We start from the raw sequence: 26,719 nt of genomic DNA, 5'->3' as shown, positions 1-26,719 counted from the left end.
ATATATTCTGATGCAGTGCTGTCAAAGTGGTCCCTGAGCCTCAGGTGCCCCTGAGGGGGGAGTCAGAGGCTCTGCGTTAGAATGGTGAAAAACTCAATTATACTATAATGGAATTCTCTTGACATGCTTCCAATTAGAAAATGTATGACGCGTTTTCTCTTCACGTGTCACTCTCGGTACCAGCATCTTCCCATTTACATTTTGGACAGAGTACAGTTTGACACTAAATCCACAACAGACCTTTATTCCTTATGAGATCCCAGGGAGAAAATCTTATCAAGTGGGTTCTGGAGCCAGATTTGTTTCTACTCAGGAGATCCTGACAGAAAACAAAACAAAAAAAAAAAAACACTGAAGAAACTTTGCTCTAATTCCACTGCTAATGAAATGTGGATCTACATTTTTGACATGAGGTTACAGTCACAGAGGAAAAGGGCGAATTCTTGAGGCGTCGCATTGGCCTGATTGCGATTGGACAGAATCCTGAGTTTCTGAATCTGGTTCTGATTATCACGTCTGAGATCTGACAGCATTCCAGCACCGCTGCAGGGCCCCGGCTTCACGGGGGGAAGGATTTACCCATTGTGCTCATGTTCTTCTCATCTTTATGGGACTTTATTTGACAGAATGAAAGAGGAACTGTAAGTAATGTGAATGATAGTTAATCCTTCGACGAGATAATCCAGCTGAAAGACCCCGAACCTGGCAACCATCAACCCTCCAATGAAACTATGAAAAAGCGGCTAAATTCCTCCCCAGCTGCTCAGCTGCTGTTCTGGAGCTGAATGTGACCTTTAACCTTCCTCTGGGCAAGTGAAAGGATAATTTCCCAGCAAGGAGTAATAAAGTATCACAACGGTGTTATTGCAGTCTCCTGACTTGTACTCAAACAAATGACAGCGCTGACATTCAAGCTTGGTTCATGAGCAGTTCAAGATTTACAGGTTGAAATATGTACAGTTATATTGATAATCTGGAATTCTGTCCATCTCATACTACAAAAGACCATCAATGTGAGCAAGCTGACCTAAAATTACGCATTTTGTATGTGAAAGCAAACAGACAAACCATGGGATTGGTTGGTAGATATGTGATGATGCATGTCTTCATTAATGAAACAGTTATTAAAAACCATTTGACTATGAACAGCCATATTAGATCACAAATACACTCTTCTCTGATTGTATTCTGTACTGCAGATGTGGGCAGTTCATCAAGTGCAGAAAAAATAATGTTGTTTTTTTTTTTTTTTTAGATTCACTGAGATTAGAATTCCAGCAGATCACAAGTAAAGCATGAACTCACACAACCAGGTCATAAAACATCTGAGAGAACACCTGGCTTCACCTTTGGTCCACAGTAATAAACACATAATCATTATCTCTTTGTGCTACAACTACACACACGCCGTGTACACACACAGCCATACCTTTACTTCACTTTACTAAACACCAGCATATGGACTTTCTCAAAACATCTTAACCCAAACCGTGTAGCCACACTCTCTGACCGGGTGTGTTTACCTCAGCCACGAGGACTTGAAGGCCGTCGCACAGCTCGCTGCATTGCTGTAACGCAGCTATAGATATTCATGATTTGCTCTTGTTAACCTTAAAGCAATATTTCAGCCGGGTGCAGCGGCGTGGTGTAGATTTTTGGCAGCCATACGCCCATGGGGCTTCATAAATAATCAGCCACATATGTTAGCTGTCCTGGTTGAAGGTAGTGATGTACTGGAACTTGCCCTCACTGTGCTTTTCTTTCAGTGTGGAAAACATAATTCAAGTGCATACAAAAAAAAAAGGACTTTCAGCAAAATTACAGGGTGACGGTTGTTTTTATTGTTGCCCTTTTTAACAATAATAAGAGCCTGTCTTTTTAAAGTAGCTATCAACATTTAAAAAGCTGCACAACAGAAATAAAAACTCAACACCAAAAATAAAAAATATGATAGAAATGAGATTGTGTATAAAGCATATATAAAACATAATATATTCAAATTATTTACGAGACAGCATAATAAGTATAGACATAAAAATGTAGTAAATACTATATAAGTGAGGCTTGACCCTATGAATCCCAAGCAGGTTTTTGCTCCTGTCGCATTTTTCCTCACTGGGGGCTCATTTTTCACAGCAGCATAAACTAATGCACCTCTATGGAAGCAGCACAGCCACAGTAAGAAATAGAGAGAAATCAAAGCATCATCTGTGTGATACAACGAAGATCTAATGTCATCAATCACTTTAAATTTTAGATTTTTTATTTTACAACTAGAACAGCACTGAGAGAGCGCAGTACTCCACCAAAGTTGTTCATTCCCTCATAGAATAATGTCAAATACTTTTTTTTTTTTTTTTAAGAAATGCTGTATTTGTTTGTTTATTAGTTACTGATGATCAGAAATCATGGCATAATAGAATGTGGCCATTTAATATAGATGCAATGATGCAGAAATCTTTAACAAATCCGTGGATCCAGACTATAAGCTGCATCACTGCCAAAATCTAATCAGGTGGTCCTTGTGTCATTTCTGACCTTTCCTGAAAATTTCACCCAAATCCATTGGTCCATTTGTAAGTAATGTTGCGAACAGACAGACAGACAGACAATCATAGGCTGATCGTCACACAACTCCTAATAATTGAATCAACACATACTACAATGTAGAGACATTTTTCCAACTATCCACAGGTGTTTTGAATACTGAAACAAAAATGGTATCTCTTCTTACTGTAGCTATTTTACCACTTACATTTTGAGTTTGTTTCCATACTTCTCCCATCACAGGCTGCCATTTGGTCCAGTTCAGCACAATAGTCACTGCATTTTTTGTCACGACTGCTGGTCACAACTAAGGCTCTCATGGTCTGTCTAAATTTTAGTATTTTTACAGAATCTGCTTCGAAAAAAGGGTTTATTTTCGGTGAAGTTTTGAATTATCTATATCAAAAAAACAGTGATTTTGATGAAATATCCCAACTTTAAGCTTAGAATTGGTTAATTTTCCCAACTAAACTGCATGTCAAACATGATCACTAACCCTAACCTGAAAATCCAATGACGCCTTCTGTTTTAAAGTGGATGTGTCTGACAAACGGTGTCATCGTGGTGATTTTTTTTTTCTTTTGATAACATGCCTTACAAACCCATTTTGGGAATCAGAGGGTTAAAACCAAAGCAGAATGAGGACAGTCAAGGTTAGGTAAGACCGACTTTCTAAAAGTGTTTTCAAAAGTAACTCTAGCTGTTTGAAAGTACTGATAAAGAGGGTCAGTGTGGAAAAACACACACCCTAGGCACGGCTAATGTTGACAGGTCCATGCAGCTCATGCCAGGAGCCCGCACGAAAAGGAAAGCAGTGTTCAACGGTGAAATGTCAGGGTTTCTCATAGCATCCATCCACAGACAGAGACCTGCTGCTGTTGAATAAATATTCAGTCAGACTATGTTACAGCCAGTGTCCTCCTCATACGGCCGTTAAACAGTTTTTCCTTCAGGCATGTGGAGGGGACACCCATGGGCCTGAGGGTCAGGGAGGGCGTGAGAGCACAGAAAGGCCTGGCCGGGAGAGAGAGAGGGACAGAGATGCAGACAGAGACTGAAGGGATCCCGTCTCTGTGGATCTGCTTCAAGGCGGCAATCCAATACTGTAAACATGCCGTCCACCCTTAACCTGGGAGACACGACCCCAGAGGACGCCGAGGGAAGATTTTCAGAGGAGTTCACAGGGTTATTATCAGCAGAGCCCATCTTGACAAGTCATTCAGTCCCATACACGGTAATAAAATTGTACTTTTCAGAGGCTGCTCAAGATCGCCTCACTCACTTTAAAGCCTGAAACACTGCTGCTTCTCGGAAAACTGCGCATCTTCACTGGTGACCTCATGAACCAATGAAGCCATCGCAGATCATCATAGAGCGCCCTTGTGGCTCATACAAGGCTTTTCCTGTCATCTCTCTACTGGTGTCTTAGTAATAAACAAATACAACGTCTAAAAATATGAATACTAATAACATTTTCCACCACTGATAGCTCCCTGGCAGCCTCACCAAATTCATTCAACATCCAAATTCATCACACTATCTGAGGAGGAAATTCATTAGTACAAAGAAAATATGTGGAGACGAAGCTCTTCATAGCCTCACTGACCACATCTTTCTCTAATTCCGCTCAGCTACTGTTCAGGTCTGCATTCGTTTTACCTGAATACATCAATAAAACCACCAAGTCACAACCAAATATATAATGAGCATCTTTTTCCGAGTGCAACTCACCCACTGAGTCAGTATCCTAAATGCACAAAGCCAATAATATGACTCATTACTTCTGCAGGCAGTAGGTTGGCAGCAAATTTGAGTTAAGCAAAGATTTGTATATGTAGATGTTTTAACAGAAGAAGAAATATCATTTCCTGAGCTCAGTCAGTAGCTGGTGCCAGAGAACCGCAACTTTTTAGTTGCAATATTTAACTGAGGGACTATTAAAAACGGAGCAGCTTAGTACTTATGAGTTAACAAGGTGACAAATGAGCATATTTGACTTTCCAAGTTCACATAAAGCCATAAACACAGGGTAATGTGGGATAGTATTGGCTGATTTTTCTGGATCATGGAGGATCAGGTTATAATTTATTTTTTAAAAAATAGTTTAAATTATTATGTTTAAACCAAACCTCTGATTGTCCAACCCAATCTCTCAAATTATGTTTACTGCAAAACAAGATTATGTTCCTGTCAAAATGGAATTGAAAATGCAGGATAGTTGTATAGTAATTTAATTATATGGACACAAGGTTGGCCTGTAACACTAAAACTTGCAAGTTGGGTATAAGTTACACTCATGCAAACTTTTTAGCTTTTAAATATTTAGAAAAAAACATTTCTGCTTTGAGACTGCTTTGCCTTTGTCAAACGTTTGTACTACTAAAAGCTCCAATCTGAAACAAGCAGTTTTATTTGCCAGGACTTCTTGGCACAGAATGAGAGGCCATAATCCATTTTTTGAGAACATATATCCGTTGCTGGTGTGAGCGTTACAGAAGTGATAGATTCCCTCAAAAGCCTCGCATCCCAGTTTTCAAGTGTTTTTGGAACATTTTCAATCAATTCATGATACATTTTTTGTCCAGTTCCTGGAACTTGGCATTGAACAACTATCTTCTCACAGGCTCAATTTGTTCATTTGTTTTTTTGTCCCGGCCCACAAGCTTTTTGAACACTTCCATCACAAAGAACTAGGAAACTATTAACACATTTCAGTTGCACATTTTTCTAGCTGAATGGCTCTACTTCAATCTAAATACAGTCTTGTCATGTAGCCAGGAGCCAAGCACAGAAAGAGATGCAGAAATAACAGGAAGAAGCAGAATATGTTCAAGATATATTGTAGAAGACAAAAGCTACAAAACAACCAAGAAATGTATGGTCTTAATAGGCATCTTATTCTATAGACCAACTTGTATGAAGCATGAGTTCATATAAGCAAACAAGAAAAGTACTTAACACAACAATACAAGACACATCCATTCAAAAGGATCTTACCTTTAACAGTGAAAGAGTGAATGGAGAGTAAAACAAGGGCTGCTCATGTGATGCATACTAATTGTCTGCATGACTGTGTGAAAAAGAAGAGGAAAGCTCCAAAGATTGTAAAAACAAGTTCCATTTACGGTGATAAAATCTGTTAATCTGGCTGTTCTGGCTGCTCTCAGTACATCAGCCCCATTCATTCCCCTGAGGGACTCCTGGAGTGGGGTAACACCGAGGTCTAGGGCTCACTCGCACTCGCAGAGAGAACCAGATGTTTGAGCTGATATACTCGTTGCATTTGAGTAGTAATCCCCGTCACCGTATTATTGTAGCTGACATAGCCTTTCGCCAGCAGGCACACGTTTCGCATAAACAAGACATCAGCAGCCAGCGCAAATGTAAAGACACAATCAACACACACGAATGTCAACAATCCGGCTGCTTGAAAGATTTAGTGTTGATTTCGGATTGCGCAGCCGAGTAAAATGTGACTTATTTTGTGGATGGAAAAGTGACTGAGGTTGACACATGTGCAAGCGTCCATGAAGAGGCAAGCTGGGGCACAGGCTTCAGTGGAAATGTGTGTGTTTGTGTGTGCACGCGTGTGTGTGTGTGTGTGCGCGTGTGCAGGGGTATAAAGCCCTTGTTCTGGCCCTCGAGCCTCTTTTTCCAGCCTGCAAAATGTGGAAAAAATGCAGTGAGACTCCACGCGTGAAGCAAAGTGCCAAGAACATTGAACCAGGACAAGCACATAAAGACCCATGGCTCCATTAGCCATGTTCAAGCTTAGCCTGGCACATCTTGGTTTGGTTCACTTTGGCAGTAGGAAATGGATTTCAGAACAACAGCTGCACATAAAACAAATGCCAGATCCACTCCAATCTTTCATTGTTTTACGCAATAATATCTCCTGCTGTACATAATGACATTGTCCATGATGCATAACACCCTTAGTGACTCAGCATGACATCACACAAGCATCTTCTTGAAACAATTACTTCAAAGTAGTGAGGTGAAGCCTTTTTTGTGCAGATGCATTCATACAGCTGTGACAGTGTACAGTGTGACGGTGTGAAGAGTGGCTCTAATCACAGAGGAAGGAATGCGACCTCTCAACTCTACCCATGACCTCCTGCAGCCGCTGCAGCAGCCTTATCTGATTGGCCTGTCTGGCACGGTAATCATTTCCACAACCCAAACAGGGCCGCCAAATACTGGAGGCACAGAGGGAGGGGGCAAGAGAGCAGGACAGCAAGAATGGCCTGTTAGAAAACATGCAAAATCCTGCAAGCTGTTTGTGATGAAATGGAGCAGCACAGATCATACAGACAAAGCATTGCCAGTCCCCTTACAACACATGACGAATAACACTGAAGAGTTCATAACAGAGCAGTTGGAGGAGAAATGAATGTCTTTCATTTCATGCACAGTGGTGGTCGAATGTCAGTTGGAGAAGTTTCAAGGCGTCAGTGAATCTTACGCAAAATCACTAATTTTTATAATCATGGTTAAACCTGTTGTGGAGACCAAACGATGTGGAATTGTTGCTATTATTCTACTTTTATAGTCTGCTTAGAGGTTTTACATATGCAATTGGTGATATCTATGTATTCTATTCATGCACACTACACTCTAAAACACTATGTTTGGGCTCAAAAAAAATTAACACAGTTTGTATCAGTCTTCCTTCTAAATAAAGTATGTTCAACCAGCAAGTTACATTAGTTGAAGGGAATTAGCTCCAAGTATGTTAAGACAGAGGATTGGATTTGAAGTCATGAGAACAAGGTAGACTACCTTGAGTTCAGTTGTAAATCAAGTAACCTAGAAATATGCATTTATGTGACATACAAAGTTAACCTGATGCAACTACCAACAGTATTAAGTCAACTCAAGTCACATAGTAGTGGTTGTAACTTAAAACTGTGATCTACATCAGCAAGTTTGATTTTTCATCTTGCAGCCATGTATTCAATTCAGTGGTGGGAACAGCTTCCTTGAATCACTTCTTAGAGTGCATTCTCCTTGTAGCATATATGCTGTAGGGCAGAGGTGTCAAACATGCAGCCCGTGGGCCAAAACTGGCCCACCAGGGCTTCCATCCAGCCCACGGGACGACTTTGTAAGTGTAAAAATTACATCAACTGCAAATTATAAATTTGTAAAGCTATAAATTTAAAGTAATTTCTAGACCATGACAAGTTGTTTTGATCATAAAGTAAAATACTAGATTGCTCACTGTTCTTTTGTCATTTGTGTCTCATTTTTGTAATATTTTGTCTTGTCTTTGTCTTTTTTGTCTGACATTTGTCGTTTGTCTCATGTTTTTGTCGTTTTGTTTCAAAAAGTGTTTTGTATTCTGCCTTTCTGACCAAACTGCATTGTGTATTAAGACTTGAAGAGATGTGCCGTTTATTTCCAATAAAAACATCTTCTCAGTTGAGCTGCGTTATGCAGTTGTTGCTTGCAGACCTCTTCACTTCTTCTTTACTGCCTTTGCTGACACATCTTCACGTAATAATGACAGCCAGCTGCAAATTAGTGGAGAAGAGTCTGCACTCCAGTCGGTGGCAGAAGTGTGAAGTGCTCACATGTATCAGTCACAACAGAGACCAGCACATATAATCATTTGTTCTTAGTGCAAAAAAATCCCAAAGTCATCCTTAATTTTGAAACTTGAAACTGTTTTGCAGTGTTTTGTTCCAAACTGTAGCCACAAAGCGTTCAGATTTTTTGGCCTCTCTCTGGCCTCTTTAGAGGTATGTGTCATACAGACCAGAAGGGAGGAGGAGGCGTGATTTCTCAGAAACACAGTTAAAATAATAAGGCTTGATGGCCAAGAAGTTATGATATCAATAAATTTTCCAGATGATGCGAGCGTTCATTAATAAACAGCGAGAATGCCCTTACAAGAAATGTTTCAAAGACTTATTTCAAAACCCTATACGCAACTCCTTTACAAGAAAAAACAACAAGGTGTGTAGGAAATGTGGTTTTAATTCCACAAAGTGTCAGGTCTAACAGCATGAGACAGCGGCTGCCATCTGTTTCTTCTGTTTGTAGCAACCCTAACAAGGCACCACGGCTAATTCGACAAAGGTAAATTTATGTTTAAAAAGGCAACTTTTAACAAGATGGTAAAATTTAAAAAAGAAAATTAAAACAATTGAAAAATAGCTGTCTGTTTCTGCAAAGTTTTGAAAAGCAAGCAAACAAATTGCATCCCAGTGGGTATTAACAAGGCTGAACTCGCTCCAGCACTAGAACATACACAACCAAGCCTCTAATTTATGGGAAAAGAGAGTTTAGTTTCTCTGTTTTCTTTTGAAACATAAAACTTTACTTTCCGACATCACTGTATAGATTTGCGATGATGAAGTGAGGCTCTGCACTGTATTCCTGCTGTATGTTACAACCCTAACAGCCACTAAGTCACTCTAAAACAGCACACAAGCAGCAATTCCTCACTCCTTCTGTCTCGCCAGCACACAAACACACTCCTCCTCTTCCTCCTCCTCGTCCTCCTCCTCCTCCTCCTGTCCCGCTGCTCTGTATTTCTCTCCATGCAACATTTTTTTTTTCCTGTTTTGTGTGGTTCTCGGCATCAGCATGCAGAGAAAAACCCATCAGTAATCCCCTGCTGCTCAGCTCTGGAACTGCCTGGCTGCCCCATGGTAGTTATAGGTCACACACACTCCTTCAAAGACACATACATGCACACACACATCCAGAAAGGCACGCACAAGCGCATCTACAAGAATGACAATGTGGTTCCGTTAGGTCATGGTAGTTGTGTATCTTCCTCTCTATGTGTCTCACACACACACACACACACACACACACACACACACACACACACACACACACACACACACACACACACACACACACACACACACACACACACACAGGCAGCCTAAGTGTGTGACAGAGAAATGCCAGTCTTTATCGCGCCCTGCAGTTTAACCCCTTCTAATCCCTTCAGAGTGGCAAAGCTTTATGGTCAATTCACACTCTTCCATGCCTTTTTATTTCCCCTCTCTGTGTAGCCTCAAGCGTAATCCCCACAGCAGCTGTGGCAAAACATCAGACATGTGTGGAATAGACTCATCATACACAGTGACAGTGACATGGACATAGCATAAAGAGCACACTGATGTACAACACAAGTCGCACAGCGCCGGGTGTTAAATGCTGTTGGAAAATGACATTTGAAGTGATGGACTTCGGTAATAACTTCTTTTCTTCTATGAGAGGGTACTCCAGCTACTTTTTCTACATTTACAGTTATGTAAAACAAAGCTGCAGAGAAATATGCTGCAACAGTAAATTATGTATATTTGACTTTGACGTTTTACTGATTCCCATTTTATACAGTTCAGTTTTTATGCAGTGCTTGGCATGTTTGTTTGAAATTACCCCATTTATTAATTGTATCGCAATCCTAAGAGCTTCAGCAGAAGAGAACAGGACTTCTCTATGTGGTTCTTGAAGATGCTTCACTCCTCAAGATTTGTATCATGTTTTACATACACTACTGTTCAAAAGTTTGGGGTCACTTAGAAAATGTCCTTATTTTTGAAAGAAAAGCAGTTTTTTTCAATGAAGATAACAGTAAATTACTCAAAAATACAGTCTAGACATTGCTAATGTGGTAAATGACTGATTTTTAATGGAATATCTCCATAAGGGTACAGAGGAACATTTCCAGCAACCATCTAACACCTTTATTTATGGGTGAGATGAAAGAATATCATACAAGATACTGTAATCAGACTTGTAATGACTCAAATCTGAAATCTACCTCAAAAACCCACTGTAATTTAAGTTTAGTCATAAATAACAATCAATGAAACATTTTCAGCACCAAATAACACTGTGAGTCTACAAAAAAAGTACATTCAGGATATCAGGATAACCCTGTACTGGGTTAACTTTATTAGTATTTTTATTGCGTGTAAAAATGCTGTGTGCATAAATTTACCACAGGCAGAGACATGAGCAATGTTTGTTCTTTCTCTTTGTGCCAAAACACCAAATTAGTTAATTAATTTACGAGCTGTTTGTGAATCAAAAGCTGATGACGTCATCTAAAGTCTTAATAGGCATTTTTCACAATCTTTTAGCAATTATAATAATTGATTATTTCTTCAGAAAAATGAAGAACAACTAAGTAGCTGTCAGTGAATTTAATTGACGATTAGTTGGTGATTTTATGATGTGTGTTTTTGCACTGACTCAGAATGCTCATGAAAGGCACATGAAGGCATCACTGCTTACTGAAGTGTGTCAATAGCATATTTTAAATAGTTGATTTCTTTCGATAACTGACAGATCATTCTACTATATAAATAGTAGCTAGTTGCAGGCAATAGTTTATAAGTTAAATGATCGGAATTGTTTTTTTAAAAAAAGACATGAATTGAAGGCAGACTTGACCAAGACCCGAGCAACCATGTAAGAAATATTTTATCTAAAAAATGCACTATATTAAACACACAAAGACACACGTGCAGGTATGCATAAACTGAGAGGAGGAAACATGGAGCTGAATTCCTCCAGGAGTACACAGGGAAGCCAGTCAACTACATCAGCACACAGTGGGAAAATGAAATGTTGTGTTCAACAGCCACATAAACTGTTCAGTTTCCTCGGTTCCACAAGAGGAAAGAATTCGAAACAGTGTGTGGAGAGGTGAGGCATGAAACACACACACACACATAAACGCTCAAAAACAAACCCCACAGCTACACACAGAAACACGCTGACTCAAACACACATATTTCACACAAGTAATTTCACAAAACCACACACATAAACAGTGAAACACTTCCACCGCACGCACACACACGTGCCCATACGCACACACTGAGCGTAGAAGTGTATGTATGCAGCAAACAGCTCCATTTCTCTCATTAGGGAGAAGGATCTGCCTGCAGCAAAGCCTCCTCTAGTCGGTCTGCTGAGATCTCTAAAACCAACAGGACTAGTCAGACAGAGGAATAAAACAGTTAAGCACAGCATCCACGCTGCAAAAGCAGATGAGAGGAGGAAAAAAAAACAATGGCACGAACAGAGCAGACAGAATATCTTCAGGGTATCTCAAACTTACTGATTTGACTTGAAGAAGTGTGACTGTTCATCTGGAGTTTATAGTAAGGCCATACTAAAAAAAAAAAACAAAAAAAACAAACAAAAGAGGAGTTCAAGATTATGAATGACTAACAAACACTGCATTAAAAGATGAGCAACATGAACAAAAAAAACAAAAGACCACTACTGCAAGATGGTTTTTGATGCTTGCAACAACAGCAGCCAAGGTGCAGGAGCGGGAGTGTGCTAGTGTGAATCAAAATTACCGCTTTTCTGGAGTATCAAAGTACAGTGATGCTGGGAAATGAACTCATCTTCTGTTTTTGGTAACTCTGCCAATACAGCTGTGTTGGAATAGTTGATAAAAGAGCATCCCTATAACCCACACAGGGCTTCATGTATGTTAAAGATCTACGTTTTTAGATGTACAACATAGTTAACTGCTACTTGGAAATGATTCTACCTGAGCCCCTGAGTATATCTCTTGGCAAAAGCCAGACCTGTAGTCGACACGGCAAGACGTCAAGAAATACTTTCCCATGAACAGTCAGTTTCAAGACAGGGCCAAAGTCAAACTCAAATGTCTTTGAAAAAGTTGTCAGAAAAAGGGAATTTAACTAAATATATCATTTGTCCACACAGTTGTGCATAAAATTGAATGTCTAAAATGATGCTTAGTTGTCAAATGGCATAAACACATAAAAAATTGTCTTTACCAGCACTTGTAAAATGGCATTGCAGAAAAGTGCAGAATGACATTAACCCTGAACCCCAAAACCAGCTGGCAGGTTTAAAAGGTGCAAGATAAAAACTGAAAATAGGTAAGAAAATAGGAGTTGAGCGAGTCATCTGCGACCAAATCTCAATCTTAAAATTGGGATATTTAATCAAAATCACTTTATTCGATATGACAAGTCAGTCAAAGTCAGTTTTATTGTCAATTGTTCAATACGTACATGACACACCAAGGATCGAGATTATGTTACTTTCTTTTTGTGCAACAGTAGACATTAAATAAACACTTAGAAGGTCCTGAAAAAAAACAACATAGCATTAATTTAGAATTATAATATAAAAACTAAGATTTTTTTTTTAAATTAAGAACGAGAAAGCAAAAATCAGGTAAACCAAGCGCAAAGGAAGCAACACCTGAACTAAGCAACAAGTAAGAACAAAGAAAAGCAGAACTGAGCGAAATGTAAACATGACCATGAGATAAAGTGGCATGGTCTTTAAAAATTACACAATTTGGTTCTTCTCAGCACAATCTAGAACTAATGAGTGACCAGATTTTTGCCACAACTGTACAATATGCACAGCTGGTAGCAACTCAGGGAGTTTTCAGGTAACCTGGGCTGAACTGCAGGCACTATTGTTGATATTAGCAATCAGCTGAAATCAGTTTTCTATGTTTTATTCTCATAAAAAGTGCTGGCCATGCTGATGATGTTACAAAAATTATGACACCACTGAAGTTGCACCAACTGCAGTTCATCTTGAGGGGGAATCGAACATCTGTCCCAATCTTATGGGCAAAACATCACTCAATCCTAGAAGTGGCAACCTCATGGTGGTGCTACAGGAAAACTCATGTGGCAACCATGACCGGCTGTGCAACATTTCATGGCAATCCACCCACAATTTGTTTGAGTTATTTCACTCTGTGATCAAAGTGACAGACTGGCCAGCAGGCTGACACCGTCATCCCCAGAGCTGTACTGCTAGTGTGGCTACAAAGTCAACTGTACTCGAAAAAGACCAAAGGCGAGGACTAAATGATTGCACCAATAAAACAGAGACAAGTCAAGGGAGATAGAAAAGAATACACCTGACTGAAGTGCTATTGCTCTTGTAAAAGCTGTCCAAAAATGTTTAAAAAGTGGAATCCAGACACAGCAAGAAAAACACTCAGAGAGTGCAGTACTCTGCCAAGGTTGCTCAGTTGTATCATTTCCAACGGATGAAATCTTTAACAAAAAAATGACGTTGCGGTGGGCATAGGCGTGTGTTATGCATGCTGGCCAGATGGTCCTGGATGTTCCTCGATCCCTCATGAAAATCAGAGGAGATCGAGCCTTTGCAGTTGTGGCTCCCATGCTGTGAACGCATTGCCCCTCTCTGTGCAGTCTGCGAATAGCCTCTCCACTTTTAAAATACGTCTTAAGACCCACTTGTTCACCCTGTCCTTTGGCTGAGCAGAGTCACCTCTACTGGATCTTTTATCTGTTCTATTTCACTGTTTAATTGTTTTGCTTTTATTGTTTCTTATTTTTGCTGATTATTGGATCCTTTATCAGTTTCATTTCACTGTTTTATTGTTTTGCTTTTATTGTTTCTTATTGTTGATGATTATTTTAGTGTAAAGCACTTTGATTGGCCATAGGCCTTTCTAATGTGCTATATAAATAAAGCTGACATTGACATTGACAGTAACGTATGTACATTATGTACGGATACCGAATCGCATGACCTGATGTGTAGCAGGCAGCGGGAATTGATGGGACTTAGAAACACCCCCACAATTTAATCAATTGTTCCTTGCATCATTTCCGGCAAATAACACCCAATAGGTCCGCTGTGGTCGATTTGTAGTAGGATTGCAATCATGTGATCATCAGCAGACAGCTGACATAGTGTTCTCTTGTTGTCATAGTTACAGTGACGCTGTGCCACTGTCTCGCAATGATACAGAAATCTTTAACAAATCTGTGGATCCAGACTATAAGCCGCATCACTGCCAAAATCTAATCACTTGGTCCTTGCGTCATTTCTGACCTTCCCTGAAAATTTCATCCTAATCCATTGGTCTGTTTTGAGTAATGCTGTGCACAGACAAACACACAGAGGGACAGACAGACCATCAGACAAACCAAGCCAATCGTCACATAACTCTGCCACGTTCCCTAGCGGAGTAACAATGTTATGGCATAAGTTTTATGTGATTTCCAGTTTACTTCCATCTGCAACACCCTCAAGTCTACAGGGCAGTATTGTATGTTTATTCCAAAATGTGCATCAGCCTGATATGACAAATAATGGGTTTGGATGTTTTGATGCCTACTTACACCAAAGTGTGAAATTAGATTGTAGTGAGCCGTGCTGACAACTCTGATATGGATGAATGGAAAAGTGGACAAAAGCACCTGCTTCTGTGTGATGAGAAACATGAAAAGACTTTAAATAATACTTAATACTTAAAAATTCTTTTGGCTTTTCCAAAGCAATGAGACTAACGTGAATGAAGAGAAAGGGAGACAGGCAGAGAAAAAAGAGATGGGAAGACAATAACACACAAAATAATAGCACACAATACCTGAGCTGTGGAGAAAGGAGAAAGAAATGAAAAAATGAGATAGGCACAAAAACAGAAAATAAGAGACAGTCCCATTAGGCAGAGGCTATTGAGTAAATTCATCTCACTAGACAAAAGCTTCTCCTGTGGTTGTGTCACTGCTGCTTCTACAAAACTCAACACTTTCTCTCCAATTTCTGTCCATTTGCAACCCCCTGCGTCTGTTAAAAGCTAAATTGCCCGTCTGCATCGCCTTAAAATGGTTTCCCATGCATCACCACCCCAAAAAGGTAGCGATACTCGGGACAATTTCAACAGCCAAGGAGATGCCTGAACAGTGCCGCTTTCAAACACAAAAGCTTAAGGTGCCTTAAATGGATTTCAACATGTTTTTGACCCTGTGGTTTACTTCGTTGTGGAGGAGTGGAAGCATTTACTTCCAACACTGCTCTGTTTCTGTGTCTTATCAGCCGTATCCTTCTTTCAGACATACTGTGGGGGAACTTTAAGCTGGCAGAATCACGTATAAGACAAACCGAAGAACGGAAACAGAGCTGGATTGGCAAAGTGTTGCTCTAAGACGCCTTAACTGAGAGAAGAAAGTTCATTTGTCAACCTCAGCAAGAAGTTCATCTGTCACAACAAAGCAAAAGTCATATACTTTTAAGAAGGGCTCAGGCACCTGTATACTGTACTTCTTCTTTGTACAGTTTAGAGCGAGAAAAATGTCCACTCTAGATGCTGGGCCAATAGTAGCAATGTCACTGCACCAGAGCCTTGATTCCCTAGGATTGTGTCAATGTCCAATCAACTGCACAGAGTTCAAAGGAAACAATATTAAAAACATATTTATTGATCAGGCAGAAGATGAGGGGCCTGTATGTCAGAAACCATACTGTGAATTTGCAGTATTACCTGGTGATTACTCTTTAATGAGATGGAAGACTGCAGTAAGTTTGGGTTCAACACTGTTACGAACTTATCAGGCAGTCACTACGGGTAGTACCATGTTGGCGAGCAAAGAGCATTGTATGGGTTCAGCTAGCAACGGGCCACCAAGACAAAGACTTCCGTGGCGGTTAATGACTTCCAGCCACATTGCATAAATCCAAGATAAGCCAGAGTCTGATAGGATGCCATTGCTAAAGCAAAGCAACCAATGCATCCAAGCCACTTTGACAGTACAGGTCAAATGGTTGTAGTTAGAAATAGCTTTATCTGTGCACTACCGTTCAAAAGTTTGGGGTCACCCAGGCAATTTCATGTTTTCCATGAAAACTCACACTTTTATTCATGTGCCCTCTATGTCTCAACCTCTTCTGTCCCTCTCAATCCGCCGGCCAGCAGGCAGATTGGGTCCCCCCACATAAAGAGCCGGGTGCTGCTCAAGGTTTCTTCCCTGTTAAAAGGGTGTTTTTCTTGCCACTGTCACCTTAGGGCTTGCTCTGGGGGTTCAAGCATATGGGTTCTGTAAAGCGTCTTGAGACAATCTGACCTGTAATTGGCGCTATATAAATAAAACTGAATTGAATTAAATTGAATTGCAAACATAATTGCACAAGGGTTTTATAATCATCAATTAGCCCTTCAACACCATTAGCTAACACAATGTAGCATTAGAACACAGGAGTGATGGTTGCTGGAAATGTTCCTCTGTACCCCTATGTAGATATTCCATTAAAAAACACCCGTTTCTAGCTAGAATAGTCATTTACCACATTAACAATGTCTAGACTGCATTTCTGATTAATTTAATGTTGTCTTCATTGAAAAAAAACTGCTTTTCTTTCAAAAATAAGGACATTTCTAAGCGACCCCAAACTTTTGAATGGCAGTATGGAATGAAGTCCACTGTAGGTAGTTTGTTTTAACAATTCCTTGGTCGTTTGAATGACAGTGCTGCCGACTGTTAGGTAATATAATTGGATTCCTAGTTCAAAGCAACCAAATGCCAAAATTTGTATCTGCCGAGAGGTGTTTCATAATGTTGCAAGGACGCCTGCTGGGGTGTCCTTGAGCAAACTGCTGAACCTAGACGTCACACTTCTCAAGATAAGAGACTGAGGGAACGCATCACATATGGTTCTCTGATCCTATTTTTCATTGCACGCGCACACACACACACACACACACACACACACACACACACACACACACACACACACACACACACACACACACGCAGAAAAAACATTACAGCCAGCCCTCCCTCACACATGCAGGTTTGTGTTTGACTAAGCACTCAACAAAATGAGATGAATGTGTGTATGTGCACAGGCATGTGTGTATGTTGAATGGGGGAGTGTCATTGTAGTCACTGACTCAGCATTTCTGTGCTGACTGTCATTCCTGTCATTTCTCTGCAGTCTCCTCACAGCAGAGCCAAGGGGACCTGCCAGGGTCCCTCTCCAAATGTTGAAAACACAAGATCGATGACAACGTCTGTTTACCTTATATTTTTCCCCAGCTGGTAAATTGTTTCGGTTGGCAGCATGATGAAATACTCAAATACTCTTTGTTCCGTCTCTCTGTCTTTTCTTTTTATTTTTTGTTCTTTCTTTCTCTCCTGGGGTCTTGGCAAGCTTTGCTCAGCCCCTCAGTGGAAATCAGGGGTCATGGAATTTGGAATTGTTGTATTCTTCACAGCAGGAGAAACCAAATAGTTGAGTAAGCTCTAGTTTATAATGAAAATGATGCTGGTGTACAACACTACTTGAAACTACAATCTGTTTAGCAATTCCAATGCCTGAAATTGTCATGACAGATTGTTTCTCAAACAAAAGCTCTTTCAAGCATTGGCCACTGTAACTCTGTCCAATTGTAACAATGCCTCACTTTTTAAGTGTATTTAAACATTAGTATCTCTTCATGCTCAAGAGGCCGTCTGAAACTGGTCCAAACCTTACAGCCTCAACAGACCGGTTCAGACAGGATGCTATTGGATATCTGCACACCACCGTACAATCACTGCTGCTGCTCATACTGCAGTTTTGAAATCCCACCACCAGCACCCAGCTCTGGCTCTGAGGACATTCCCATCATCATGTCCCACTGCCTGCTGTGCTGAAGTTGGTGCTTCCTTGTGAGAAGTGATGAGGTCAACAAACATCACCAGTGGACATATTCTGCACTCTTACAACAATGTAAGAATAACCTGTTTGCAAATTGGATAACTTTGTTTCTAAATAGGCACTTAAGCAGAATCCCTGTTAACCCTAAAACCTGCTGACGGATTTGAAAAGCAAAATGACACCATTTATCAGAGCCAGAAACTGTAAGAACTACAAGAATCTTTGAGCTTCCAACTTTCCAACAGTCCTTTAATCATCTGTGACATATGACTCCGTCTGAAAGTAAACTGTTTGCATAAACAGCTCTAAAATGAATTCTGTGCTCCGCAGCACCATCGGGAAGCAGTAGTGATTCAGCTGTGACCAACAGTTTTGAGGGCATCATCATCATGACATCAGAGAAATTTCTGTGACTTTTCAGCTGAACTGCAGGCTGTGCTTACACAGTAGATCAGAGAAAAGCAAGGAAACTCGCTCATATCTATAGTATGTGGTGTTACTTTATTCAGTATTGGTAACATCTGTGAACAATTGGAAAAAAATGTTGCAAATGTTGATTTTTAGCTTTTTAGATTTTTTTGTAAAATAAATAAAGAAAAAAATCAGATTTGTTTTTCCTGTGGTTAATGATTTATGGATTGATAATTTTTTGACATTTTTGAGTTCTCTTCATTTATGCCATTGTTGTATTCTTTCCATGGAGGTGCTGGACTTGAGTAAAAATGTGACAGACAAACAAGAAAAGCACTCAGAGAGCGCAGTACTCCACCAAGGCTGCTCATTTTTTGTATCATTTCCGACGGATAAGTCCCGACAAGTCCACAGCGGTGGATTTGTAGTAGGATCGCAATCGTGATCATCAGTAGGCAGTTGACATAGTGTTCACTTGTTGTCATAGTTACAGTGACACCGTGCCGCTATCTCACAATGATACAGAAATCTTCAACTAATCCTTGGATCCAGACTATAAGCCACATCTGTGCCAAAATCTAATCAGTTGGTCCTTGCGTCATTTCTGACTTTCCCTGAAAATTTCATCCAAATCTGTTAGTCCATTTTTGAGCAATGTTGCTAACAGACAGACAGACAGACAAACAAACCAACGCTGATCGTCACATAACTCCGTTGACACTCCACCTCCTTGGCAGTCAAAATGTGACAGGAGCAAAAAACTCCCAGGGTTCAGAGGGTTAAAGTTTCTTTGTCAGCTACTTACAGGACTCTGATGATAGAATATGTGCTGTGCTAGGGTGAGGTAACGCAGCCTGTCACAAGGAAGTTCTATGAATTTGTCCTCAACAAACTGTTGTCAACTAGAAAGACTATACAATCGAAGCCTAGTCATCAAAACTGGCAAAGGCGGGAAAGCCTGTTTCATCGACTGAGTCACCCAAGTCACGCTGCTGCTGAGTCTTCTCTCACCACTTTCTTCCCAACCTCCCGTTCTCTGCTCACTTCTCTGAATTCCTAATCACTTCCAGAAAGACCAGAATTAGAATTGCACAACCTCAATCTCAGTGCCTTTGTTTCTATCCATCCCCTCCTCCTTCTCAGAGTCCTCTCATCTGAGACACATTGTCAGGAACACCGTCACTCTCTCTTTGCCTCGCTGCTTCCACTGCCTACTTCCTTTTTCTTTTTCTCTCATTTTCTCCTATTTGTCATTTTTTACATCTCGCTTCAGTTGTTTTCGCCACGACTTTGCTCTACTGATGCTCTGTTGTTTCCCCTCTCTGCTTAGTTTTCCTCCTTTCTTAAATCCTTTTCAGTAGAAGCCAGGACAAATATGTCACCAGCTGTGTTCCCAAGCAGTTCAAGAGTTTCTTAGATTAGATTCCACGGTGGGTTAAAATGCTGCCACATGCATTTGTTTATCTTCAGATAGCATGATGCATGAAAGAACAGAAACACCTTCACTAATTTGAAAGATTCTTCAATGTCGTACGGATATTTCCTGATCTTCTGTCCTTAGCTTGAAACTTTTTTGTTTTCAGTTTGCTTTTTCCTTTTTTGCAACTCTGCAATCATCTACCGAAAAAGTGACCCTAAGTCAGAAAGAGGAATTTAACATCAGCCATTACCTTCCCATTTGACCTCCTCACCTCTACAGCATTCCAATTTTTTCAGCCTCTTTCGCCCAGTCCCTTCTCCACCCTCCATACCTGAGCCGATGCAGCATACAGAGATAGCAGTGTGTACTGTATATTACAACCTGTCTCCAGTGTCTCACCTTTACAGCCCTCAGTGATCCCTCCTAATGCCCATCCCCTTTTCCACTCTGGTACAGAAAATCCTCAATTTTTCACTCTCTGTCTTCTTCAGATTTCAGGTGCGACAATTTCAAGCAGCACATTGTAATAGGCCCAAAGTAAAAGTGGTTTCCATTCCTAATTCTACCAGATCTCTCTGATTTCGGCAGCAGGGATGCATGATATGTGACTTTTGCCAAAACAACTCATTTTGCCTGATAACTGATACCAATATATACACCTTTTTTTTATCCACGTATTTGCAGAAACTGTCGAGTCTGCCATAGGTGAACTGACATATTATTACTCTCGTCATGATGACGATACCATGGAAAATATTTTTAAATTGTTATGTAAAATTTTCAAATATAACTGTGAACAACCTTCTGCTTCAGCAGGCTTGGATGATGCTGTCCCTGACAATAACCATAATCAGTGCAAATGTAACCTGTTTCACAAGATGCAAAACATCCATCCATCTATTATCTATACACCGCTTAATCCTCATTAGGGTCGTGAGGGGCTGGAGTCTATCCCAGCTGACTAAGGGTGAAGGCAGGAGACACCCTGGACAGATCACCAGTCTATCACAGGGCTACATCTGGAGACAAACAATCACACTCACATTCACACTTGCAGACAATTTAGAGTCACCAATGAAACTCAGCATATTTTTGGACTGTGGGAGGAAGCCGGAGTACACTGAGAAAACCCACGCATGCACAGGGAGAACATGCAAACTCCATGCAGAAAGATCCCGGGAAAGCCGGGATGAGAACTGGGGATCTTCTAGCTGCAAGGCAAAAGTGCTAACCATCAAGCCACTGTGCAGCCCAAGTGGCAAAACAGTCAAATAAATATAATCTCCGTCCACGCTTGCACCGGAGATACAGCACCGAGTGTTGGTCAGGGTCATCTCATCTAATGTTAGTGTTGATTTTGTAAATATTATATTTTAGAGCCCTTCTTAGCTGAAACCGACGAGGCTTCTTCACTTGTCTCTGCAAGGCGAGCAACAACACTTAAGAACTAAATTCAAACCATCTCATTAACACCACTGAACCAGGAGTTCATGTGGAGAAAGCTGCCAATGTTTTCTTTTTGTGACATCATGATGTGTGAATATTCAACACTGATTTCCGAACATTCAAATACTTTCCTCTCTCTAAGACTGCAAAGGAGTGTACGTTAACATCCGAGACTTATGTGAGCTCACCTGGGAGAGACAATTCCAGATCAACAAAAGCACAGCAAGCCCATCCTTCAGAAACACATTCAGCGTAGTCTGTGAACATTTGTTGGCTTGTATCGTAGTAGAAACCGTCCTCGTCTCTCATTTTAGAGAAGTTCACAAATTGTTCTTCAGGTTAGGGATACAGGGTACAATACAGCAGAGTGATAGTGTTGCAGTTGCGTTATCCTTCCCTCCGTCATCCTTCACCTTTCGTTCCTTTATAGCATTTCCCTCCCACACCTCCCCATGGTCCAGGGAAAGTCTGACCAGAAATACAGATAACAGAAGACAGATCTGCATCTGAAAGCCATGTACGGAAAAAACAAGAAAGAAGCACTCTAACTTTGACCTTGGCCCAGCACTAAATATATACAAAGAGGGAGAGAGGGAGGGGAGAGGGAGGATGTCCGAGTGTGTGTGAGAAAAATGGGGATGTGCTGATTGGAATGATGTTGCAACAGAACAGGAAGTTGAGTGTTTTTGTTTGGCTCCACATCGATATATGGGCCGTGCATGTACACACACACACAGGCTGATTATTTTGCTGCCTCAACCGTTCAGACAGCACAGAACATAAGGCAGAAATTGGCCATTTGGGACAACAAACGCAAGCTGCATGGTCTGCAGCAGCAGAAGAAAATGGGTTGCTGAAATTCTTTTAATTGCTGACAAAACAGCAGCAGAATTATCCTTGTTCACACTAGGATAGGAAATAACTCCTCTACCCACCCACATGCCATTCGTCTCACTTACAATTCAGAACGCGGATGCTAACGACAATCAAAAAGCTTTTCGCGAGTCCTATTTTGAACTTGGAAAGCGAGTGTTTGCAATCAGGCAGCGTGTGAAAGTAGCTGCCACCTCCATCTTGCGGTTACCTGTCACATCTGTGCAGCGTTGAAGCATCTCTTCCCTTTACAAAAGGAACTATTTCAATCTGCCTGCCCTGTTTGATCTGCCGTGGCCTTTCACTGCGGAGGCTGCATCAAAAAGATGCTGGGAACTTAAAAGCTCCATCGCTTCTCTCCATCTCTACCTCTTTTTTTTTGCTCCCATCCTTTTTTCCTCAACCGCTCCCACTGTCTGTCTTGTTCAGACAGAAATTGTGAGTTGTAAACACTTTGTCACTGGCTGATCAGGCAAAGGAGGGAAAAACAAGACAAATTGGTTCATCCCCCGTAGTATCACAAACACTCACATGCTGAAGTCAAGACAACAAAACAGCAGAACATTCTTCACTATGAATAATTAAAAATGGGGCAATACTGTCTGCATAGTAATTAGTTCTTTTTTCTGTAGTTTTGTCAGCATGAGGATGACAAAACTAGGTATTGCATTTTGTTCTCTAGGGAATATCGTAGTGGTCTTCTCATGCATTTAAGAACCAGCTATGATCGTGAAGCACAAAGCTTTGGTAAAAGTTCAGTGAGACTTTAAGAAATGCAAAACCCCCACCTGAGATGTTTTCACTGTACTTGTTTTACCCCACATCACCAGCACCTACGCTACTGTTCAAAAGTTTGGGGTCACTCAGACAATTTCATGTTGCTTTCACACTTTTATTCATGTGCGAACATAATTGCACAAGGGTTTTCTAATCATCAATTAGCCTTTTAACATGATTAGCTAACACAATGTAGCATTAGAACACAGGAGTGATGGTTGCTGAACATGTTCCTCTGTACCCCTATGTAGATATTCCATTAAAAATCAGCCGTTTCCAGCTAGAATCATCATTAGCCACATTGTCTAGACTGTAATTTAATGCTATCTTCATTGAAAACTTGCTTTTCTTTCAAAAATAAGGACATTTCTAAGTGACCCCAAATTTTTGAACAGTAGTGTATAATGTGAGGGAGCCCTGCGCCATCTCTCTTATGACGGCGTATTTTTGAAATCGTGGACTGTTGCTATTCCAGTAAGCATTGATATCATATTAAAATAATCCCTGCTTGTTAAAATGACTGACAGAGCCATCTATAGCCAGCAGAGGGAGAGAAAATCCGTTCAATACCTCATGCTTTGTGGTTACAGTCAAATATGTAACCTCGTGGGAAAGCTGCACTGATGAATCCGACATGGCGCTCTCTTAGCTGTCACGGTTTTATTTGAAGAAGTTTGCGGCAAACTTATTTGACGCCAGTGTGAGCGAATCTGACAAACTACCTTCCTCCAAGCAGTTACAACAAACCGTATTGTTTGTGGAACTCAAAGTGGTATTTTGCGATGCTGTATCAGTTTACTCGGCAGTGTAATAATCAGCAGCTCAACAGGAGAGAGCGCGGCTTCAACACTGCTGGGTCGGCACTTCAGCTCCCACTGGGGCCGCCCATGCACTATTGAAATGTAGATCTCCGAAGGCAGTATGAATAAAAACCCTCAGCTAAATGTCATTTTCATTAGGTCCTATGGACATGTTATGATAGCACGCCCTTCCGCCGGGTGTTTCTCAGACAGAATAAGTTCAAACTGCTTTATCAATCTGCTTTATTGTCATTCTGCTGCCTCCTCTCCTCCTGGCCTTATTTATTACAGCCACTTGAGGTACGAAGCGCTTCAGTGCAGACGGACCACAGGGCGCATTGTCGATCGTCTCTGGCTCTCATCTCAGCTGGGGTCTGAGCTACTGAGGGCTGAGAGCGCAGACACAGCTCCAGCATCGCCCCCACCTGACCCTCCTACACACACAAACACACACACACCACACACATTCCCTGTGGCGGCCGGCGCTCTCGCCCAAATAAAACCTTTCCTGCTATAGGCAAGGCGGTGAGCCCACGGAGCACACTCTCACATATAATGTGGCTCATAAAACTCAATGTCAAGGAAGCTCCACAAAGCATGGATTTACTCAACAGCAAATTAAGTCGCATCTCTGAACACAGAGTGAGGCCATTCACTTAAATGCCCCTTATAAAAAAAGAACATGCATTAATTGATTCAGAAATCGATCTTAAAAGGTTGCTATGCTTTCAGTAACGATGGACTCGCTTCAGAATGTCATGCCTATACAACATGAAATTGTCATGAAACACTACTTAATGTACCCTCTATTTGATTAAATGTAGCCGCACCTTTTGAAGATTTAAAGAAATGACCTGTGACTTCACAGACACCGGAGTCACATGGGAAGAGTCATCATAGAAGTCCCTTTAGATATGACTGAACGCTGCTTGCAGCATCCACAGATTGCTGAAAACACACGGAAAGGTGTTTACATGGGGAGCAGGAAGAAAGGATCATATCCTCTAAGAACAAATGAACAATGAAAGACTCCAAGAATAAACTAGGTAATTAGGTTACAGGCAGCTCAAAGCACATGCAGCAGCACTGTCGCCGGAGTCTGATTGTGACTCATTTCGGGCTAAAAACCTCTGAAAACACTGTGTGGCGTCTGCGGGTGGAACGGGAACTAATATGTTCCCCAGTCTTTCTGTCAGGATAACCATGCACGCAGTCACTTTGGATGTCACGCCTCGGCCCCCAAGTGGAGGTGATGCTCAGGGTTTCTGCCTTATCAACGGGTCCCAGCACAGGCACATCATGACACACTCTTAAGAGAGAGGAGGGGGGGTGAAGTCTTTCTTCCTCTCATCTCTTTGCATCTCTTCCATGCTCCCACATCATCTCCCTCGTGCACACGCACACATCCTCACAAGTTCACCCTCGAGAGAGATAAGTAGAGAGAGGAGAAGATGAGGAGGTTGTGAATATGCCGAGACTCTATCTCACACGCACACACAACCTAAAGAGATTTTTTTTTTTTTTGCCTCCTTTTCTGTGTGCTTGGCAGCCAAACTGGTGGCTTGATGCCCGTAGTCTCTCAAAATCAGCCCGTCTGCCTCACCTACGCATTTCAAGTCAAAAATTCATAAGGTGACACAAAACTGTCAGAGCATGTTGATGTGACTCCAAAATGAAGATGTGTGCGTGTTTATATGTGGGTGGGTAAGGGGCGAACACACATATATATGAAGGAATGACACCCACAAGCTGTCAGACTCATGGGTCAATCACCATTTATACTGGCACACGCAGTCAAACATCTACATTCTGCATCCAAACACACACACAGTGAAGACAAACTGTGTTTCCAAGTTGATCTCATGTCTTGATCGAAATCAGTAAAGCTCCATCACAATAAATCACAACAGCTACAAAGTCCAATCAGGCTCTTACTGGGGCTGATTGTGTCTGTGCTGCTCAGCAGAGGCTTCACTGACTGAGACTAGTCTAACAGCATCACTGTAATATTGCGACAACATCCTATAATACCCTCTGCCATCTGAAGTGTTGTATGGAAGCGTTAAAGCTCAGGCATGTGGAGGATCACACACTAACAGCCTATTCATTCTGCCACTCTGCATCCACAGTCCGCAGCTCCTTCCCAGTGGAGTAAAGCGATCCTTCACCCACAACAACTTGAGCAAATTCCACCAAAAGAGGAAAAAAAAGGTGACGTTCTGTCATTTCGGATCGAGTCCATCCGCAACCTGAGCGCGCGTCTGGCTGCTTCGCCTCGTGTACGCAACGCAAGTCATGTTTTAAGAAAATACATAAAAACAACACAAAACCCTGGCTTCTCCCCGCAGCACTGACTGCTCCATGTGTGCTCTTGTTAGAGGCGAGGACGGGAGAGAAGCACGGAATGAAGGAGGACAAGGAGAGGGAAAAAGAAGGGTCGGAGAAGGAGAGGAATGTCACCAACACTTCGGACGTAGAGGGGAGAAAAAGCTCCAAGACGCGTAAAAGACATGATTAACAACCACAAAAAGTTTGGCTCTACTTACTGATCAAACCGTCCGTCGCATTCGTCCTGCTTGGTATGTTCTTCAGGATGTCAGAGTCGCAGCTGAAGACGCTTCCATTCCCGGCGGGCTCGTCAGACAGCAGCAGCAGCAGCAGCACAGGTTCCAAAGCTCAGCTCTGCAGTTCCGTGCGCACTGGAGAGCAGCGCTCAGCATGAATGAGAGCAGAGCTGCAGTTAGACTCCGGCATCCCCTGGTCGAGACTGAGGAAGGGAGAGAGAGAGAGACGGGGGTTAGTGACAGGAGTGCGCCCCCTGGCTGCGGTATCGCGCTACAGCGGGTCGCCGGACGCACTACTCCACGGCGCGCATAGGTGGCAGCATTGGACCCGGGACAGTCTGAGAGGCTCTCCGCTTGAGGCTCATAAATGACACGATAAAGGCTGTTTTACTGGAAGCATATTCGTTGATGTATTCTTGATAAAAAGGACGCTTCAGTTC

General features: G+C 41.5%; 1 protein-coding gene across 4 annotated transcripts in view; it reads right to left on the bottom strand.

Annotated features, from left to right (window-relative positions):
• Positions 1-26,446, bottom strand: part of LOC111579122 (plexin-A1) — a 323,692-nt gene extending 297,246 nt beyond the window's left edge. For 3 of the 4 annotated variants that reach the window (XM_035955448.2, XM_035955447.2, XM_023286267.3), the window contains exon 1: positions 26,262-26,445. The gene's annotated coding sequence lies outside the window, so the exon portion shown is untranslated. Of the gene's footprint in view, positions 1-26,261 lie in introns of all 4 variants that reach the window. The other variant, XM_035955446.2, reaches the window with a different exon arrangement.
• Positions 26,447-26,719: the final 273 nt, after the last annotated feature.

The sequence above is a fragment of the Amphiprion ocellaris genome, chromosome 8 (genome assembly GCF_022539595.1).
Source record: "Amphiprion ocellaris isolate individual 3 ecotype Okinawa chromosome 8, ASM2253959v1, whole genome shotgun sequence".
In the NCBI taxonomy this organism is placed as follows: domain Eukaryota; kingdom Metazoa; phylum Chordata; class Actinopteri; family Pomacentridae; genus Amphiprion; species Amphiprion ocellaris.
The sequence above is the reverse complement of the archived record's forward strand: the minus strand, read 5'-3'. Positions and strand labels throughout refer to the sequence as shown.